We start from the raw sequence: 6,322 nt of genomic DNA on the forward strand, positions 1-6,322 counted from the left end.
CTCCTCACTGTTCTATGGGACCTATGGCTTCAAGGAGCTTTCCAGGACTTTACTCCTACCCAAATAACTTTTTTCTCTTTTTGCTTGTTTCTTTCAATATAAATTCCCTAATCACATCAACCTCACCAATACAACCACTCCTTACTGCCCAAACTAGAACGCTCTATAAACCTTACACAATCTCTCTTGTGGCAAGCTAACTGTTCCTTTGCTTTGGAGTCCTGGACGTGCTTACCACTGTCTTCCTCAGCGTACACAGCCCTTCCTGCATCCCTTCATGACCTTTTAACAGGAAACATAACCCTAATCTATCAACTCCAAAAAGGAGCTTCGTTTTTGGAAAAGGCTGACATGCTGGTTGGCAATTATCCCATTTCCAGGGCAGATCAGGCCAACAAATTATTTCAAACCTTTTACAACTCCCTACAACGCCTTAAGCCGCAAGGCCCTCCCGTTGAAGGGCCCGTAACTAAACACACCCCCCTTTTACAACAAGCCTCACTTTGCTTTTCAGCCTCTGGGGGAGATTTCCCTGTAGGGTTCTTAACTTCTAATTAATGCAGCCGCATTAGCATTGTTAAGCACCCCTCCGACCATCACACTCACCCGGTTGACTACCAAGTATTGCCTGAAGCGAGCGGAGCATTCCTGCAACTGCTCCTTTTACTGCCTCTCCCCCAGCCTAACCTCTGCTTCCCCTAGTGCTCACCTTTTTCCGTGGCTCAATATCAGTGGTGCAACATCCGATTGCATTAGATGTGTAAAAAAAAAACTCCTCCGGATGGGCGTGGTGGCTCACGCCTGTAATCCCAGCACTTTGGGAGGCTGAGGCGGGCCGATCACCTGAGATCAGGAGTTCAAGACCAGTCTGACCAACAGGGAGAAACCCTGTCTCTACTGAAAATACAAAATTAGCTGGGCGTGATGGTGTGTGCCTGTAATCCCAGCTACTCGGGAGGCTGAGGCAGGAGAATCGCTTGAACCCAGGAGGCAGAGGTTGTGGTGAGCCGAGATCGCGCCATTGCCCTCCAGCCTGGGCAACAAGAGGGAAACTCCGTCTCAAAAAACAAAACAAAACAAAACAAACAAAAAACCCTCCTCCTATACTCCTCTTGTATCTCTACTATAGTAGGTGTGTCTCCTTGGCCTCCTCCTTGTCCACCTGGAGTAATGAACCACAGGAAAGAAAAAATATCCCATCTTTAATTCACTTATTTTCTTTCCCTATCTCTGCCTATATTTACGACAAAGGCTTATTCTTTTTGTGTGGCACCAACACATATCTTTGTCTCCCCACCAACTGGACCGGAACCTGTACCCTAGTTTTTCTGTCTCCCACCGTTGACCTAGCTCCTCCTAATCAGCCTTTACCCATCCCATCCGTCCAGTATGTTAGAAAAAGGAGGGCCATCCAAGTCATTCCTTTAATGGCCACCTTAGGTATAACCTCTGGGACTGGGTTGGGAGCAGGAGGATTAACCACCTCCTTAACATACTTTAAAGCTCTGTCAACAAAATAGCAGGATTCATTAGAAGATATGGCCCAAAGCCTTATATGAGTCCAAGACCAATATCCAAGACATTTCTCTCAGTGTCATAATTTTTGCAAATGCAGTTTTAGAAGCACTAGATTTCATTTAAGCCTCAGTATCACTCCATTTTAGATGAACCTGTGGCTGAGTGAGGTCAACATTTTCTCAGAGTAATACAAGGATAAATAATGGGCCAGGTGCAGTGGCTCATGCCTGTAATCCTAGCACTTTGGGAGGCCAAGGCAGGTGGATCACCTGAGGTCAGAGGTTCAAGACCAGCCTGGCCAACACAGCAAAAACCCATCTCTACTAAAAATACAAAAATTAGCTGGGCATGTTGGCACGTGCCTATAGACTCAGTTACATGGAAGGCTGGGGCAGGAGAATTGCTTGAACCCAGGAGGTGAAGGTTGCAGTAGGCCAAGATCACACCATTGCACTCCAGCCTGGGCGACAGAGACTCCATCTCCAAAAAAAAAAGGATAAATGATGGAATCCACTTCTTGGCCTTGTGGCCAAAATCAGGTATAATAAACAATGGAGCCATAGTTGGAACCCAGTCTCTTTCTAGAGCCTCGTCATTCACAAACCTGGTCGTTGGGACCCACCTGCTTCTCCTTTCCTTGGAGAATCAAAGCCATCCCCTCAGCTTGTCTACCGTAAGATGACTTGATAAACACATGGCTACATTCATCAATATCACTTCAGTATGCCCAAGAGATTCTTGTCCTACACGACAAATGCTGCAAATAACTTTATGGTTCACTCCAGGAACTTCCTGGAAAGGTTCATCAGCTCTTCAATAGAAAGCATCCAATGATAGCTTAGACTCAAAACTCATTCAACTAGCCACCAGCAAATCCTCATCATGCTGTGCTGACATATGTGAAAGGATTACATCATGATTTGCTAATCCCAAGGAGGCTGAAAGACTCATCTGAAACTATATGTTTTGATCTTCAAAAATATGGACTAGGCGTGGTGGCTCACACCTGTAATCCCAGCACTTTGGGAGGCAGAGGCAGGTGGATCACAAGGTCAGGAGTTCGAGATCAGCCTGGCCAACATGGCTAAACCCTGTCTCTACTAAAAATATAAAAATTAAATTAGCCAGGTGTGGTGGCGTGTGCCTGTACTCCCAGCTACTAGGGAGGCTGAGGCAGGAGGATTGCTTGAACCTGGGAGTTGGAAGTTGTGATGAGCCGAGATCACGCCACTGTACTCCAGCCTGGGCGACAGAGCAAGACTCCGTCTCAAAAAAAAAAAAAAAGAATAAATACCCCAATGTTGTTCTCTCCTACTCTGAGACCCTGCTAGTGAAACTGCCACTGCAAAATTATGACTGAGACGGTGAAAGAGATCTGACCTAACCAACTCCACCTTCCTTCTGACCTCCAAGCTGTTCTTGTTCATTCCCGGGCAGGGGCTGAACTAACCTGGGGAGGAACTTAGTTTATAGTTTAGAAAAAAGGAGATAGCAGCCCTTTTCTCAAGGTAGACCCCCTTCTCGTTAGCCAAAAGATTAGAAATGATGGTTTAGCAGTCATGCAGCTGAGGATTCAAGATTCTGACCCTCCCCAAATTGCTCCTAGGCATAACATCACTATTGCAAAACCTCAGGTCAGTGCCTGAGATATTTTGCAGACCCTGCACTTGATGGATCAGCTGGCACCACCCAGATCGATAAACTGGCTTATCTCATCTTGTGGCCCCCACCCAGGAACTGACTCAGCACAAGAGGACAGCTTCGACTCCCTATGATTTCATCTCTGACCCAGCCAATCAGCACTCCTGACTCACTGGCCCCTCCCCATCCACCAAATTATCTTTAAAAACTCAATCCCCAAATGCTCTGGGAGACCGATTGGAATAATAATAAAACTCTGGTCTCCCACACAGCTGGCTCTGTGTGAATCGCTCTTTCTCTATTGCAATTCCCCTGTCTTGATAAATCGGCTTTGTCTAGGCAGCAGGCAAGGTGAACCCACTGGGCGGTTACACTAGGGCCCTGCAATGGGAGTGCCTTTCACTTCCCTGGTAAGCACCAGCTTTGTCTTGTGTACAGGCAGTGCCAACTCCATGGGCCTGTGACCTGTGCAGGTTCCAGGATCCTGCCCACAGAAGGGCAACTTCATATCTGGCTTGGCACAGGGTAAGCACTCAGGAAACGTCAGCTATTAGCTAGTGACGATGTCCTGACCCCGCCACGTCTGGCAAATCCTTTTCCTCGTGGAGCCTGGATTCTGGACTCTCCTCCAGCAGGTCAGTAATTGTTTCTAGACCCACGTGCTTCATTCAGAAAGTGGTCCACCTTGCCCCCAAAGCTTCCCCTGCTATGGCTTTTCCTATGTGCAAGGCCTAAGCCTCAGCTGCATGCTGGGCTGACCCTTGGATACAGCCTGACTCTGTGCCAGGAGCCTGGCAGGCTCTGGGGAAAATGCCTGGTAGAGTGGTCCCTGGAACTTATGGTTTCTGCAGAGACTGTGGCATCCCAAAGACCCGCTTAGAAGTCTATGGGAGCAGAAGGAGGTGACCCTGTGGGGTGTGAGCTGCATATGGGCAGAAGCAGGAGGTCGGGCAAGAGGGAACGGTGTGGAGCAGTGTGGAACATGGAGCCTGGATTCTGAATGCATGCTGCATTTGCTGGGGTGAGGAAGGCGAAGAGAACTCCAGAGAAGAGGTCAGGGAAGAGGTGACAAAAGGTCAGTGAGGGGAGACAGATGGAAAGGGAAAGGCACATGGCAGTTGATGAGTGGAGGGTCACAGGAGAGGGCCGGGAGGGGATGCTTCCATTTTCTCCCAGGTAAGCACATAGCATCAAGTTTAGAGATGCAAAGACAAAGGCAAGAGAGAATAGTTAACAAACCTCAGGGTGGTCGCCTCGAAGAAGCAGGACCAGGCCTGCTATTTTAGTATTACTTAAGTTTGTGTATGTTGTACCTTAATAACCAAATTCAAGATGTCACTTCTAGAGGCTATTCAATGCAGTTTTTGTTGTTGTTTTGTTTTTGAGGTGGAGTCTCGCCCTGTCACCCAGGCTGGAGTGCAGTGACGTGATCTTGGCTCACTGTGATCTCTGCCTCCCGGATTCAAGCCATTCTCCTCAATGCAGTTTTAACTGCACAAAATCCAGACAGTGGAAGAAAGTTTAGGAGGTTTTGGCAGCAAAATTCCCAAGGTGGAGCAGTTTCAAGAAAACTCTGATCAGTGGGGCTGCATGGCCAGTGCAGACCCGTAAGTCACAAAGCAAGGCAGCCAGCTCCAATAGATGCGTTTGGAAGGCTGCTCCCTTCCAAGAAGAGACCCTGGTGTCCCAGCAGTCCCTGACCACCATGAGGCCTGCAGATGCAGCTGCAGCGGGTCACCATGTGCGTGATACAACCATGCATGAAGGGTGAAGGGGTCGGCAGCTCAGCCCTGGAGCATCTCTCTTAATCAAGTTCAGCCCCAAGTCATGGGTGCTTGGAACTTGGACCTGTTGATTCTCATCGGCTCTATCTAGGCAGCAGGCAAGGTGAACCCACTGGGTGGTTACACTAGGGTCCTGCTATAGGAGTGCCTTTCATTCCCCTGGTAAGCACCAACTTTGTGGACAAAGCCCAGGAATCTGTATTCTAATACCCTCTCCCTATCTCTCCACCCCCATGATCTTTATTAGGCAAACTCAGGGGAAGCTGGCTATGCTAACAGGGTGGCTGCCTCTTTAGCTACATTTGCCAAGAGAGAAGGGCAGAGCTGTCTTCTCCAGGTCTCAGCCTCATGGTAGGCTCTGGAACCACAGCAACACAGGCCAATGAGAGCCACCTGTCCTGCAACTGCCCCCTCCCCGCCCTGCACAACACATCAGGAGGCAATCAGTTTACCAAACACATAGGAGAAAAATAATTTATTTATTTAATTTTAAACAGCAAGACTTCAGCTTCCACCCAGTCAGGGCTTGCATTACAATTTTGCAGGTGCAAAACCTCACACTTTTGATGCCATGACTAGAAGTTTGTAAAAACAATTTTTCTTGTCGTGGACACGTGAAGAGTTCTGTTTGCACCCTCAGCCTGGGCCAAATAATAATCTTTATTTAAAAACAAAACAGAACAAACATACCAAAAAAACCTCAAAAGCACAAAGAGGCAGAAAGCGGCTGATAAACCTGGTTAAAAGAGCAAAGTTCAGAAAGTGCATGGGAGAGGGACGCTGAGCTGAGGACACTGTTCCGGCTGCAGTACGTGTTATGGCTGAGGTTACACTTGGGTGACTCAGGGATGCAGGCAGATGAACATTAACCACACTAACAGGAGAAAGCAGCCCACTGGGGCTGTGCAAAGCGTCCAAGGAGCACAGCCCCTTTTGCCCTGATCAGATGTAACAGCCCCTCGCTTGAGCCCAGGAGTTTGAGATCTGACTGGGCAACATGGCAAAACCTTGTCTCTACAAAAAAATCAAAATTGAGCCAGGCCTGTGGTCCCAGCTTCTCAGGGAGCTGAGGTGGGAGGATCACTTGAGCCTGGGAGGTGGAGGCTGCAGTGAGCCATGATTGCTTCACTGCACTCCAGACTGGGCGTGATGCTCCAGACAGCAAAACCCTGCCTCACAAAAATAAATAAACTAAAAAGAAGTAACAGAAGTAACAGCCCCTCCTGGACTTGTTTTATTTTTTGAGACGGCGTCTCGCTCGGTCACCCAGGCTGGAGTGCAGTGGTGCAGTCTCGGCTCACTGCAACCTCTGCCTCCTGGGTTCAAGCAATTCTCCTGCCTTAGCCTCCTGAGTAGCTGGCACTACAGGCACATGCAAC

Source organism: Hylobates moloch, unplaced genomic scaffold, assembly GCF_009828535.3.
Source record: "Hylobates moloch isolate HMO894 unplaced genomic scaffold, HMol_V3 SCAFFOLD_9, whole genome shotgun sequence".
Classification (NCBI taxonomy): domain Eukaryota; kingdom Metazoa; phylum Chordata; class Mammalia; order Primates; family Hylobatidae; genus Hylobates; species Hylobates moloch.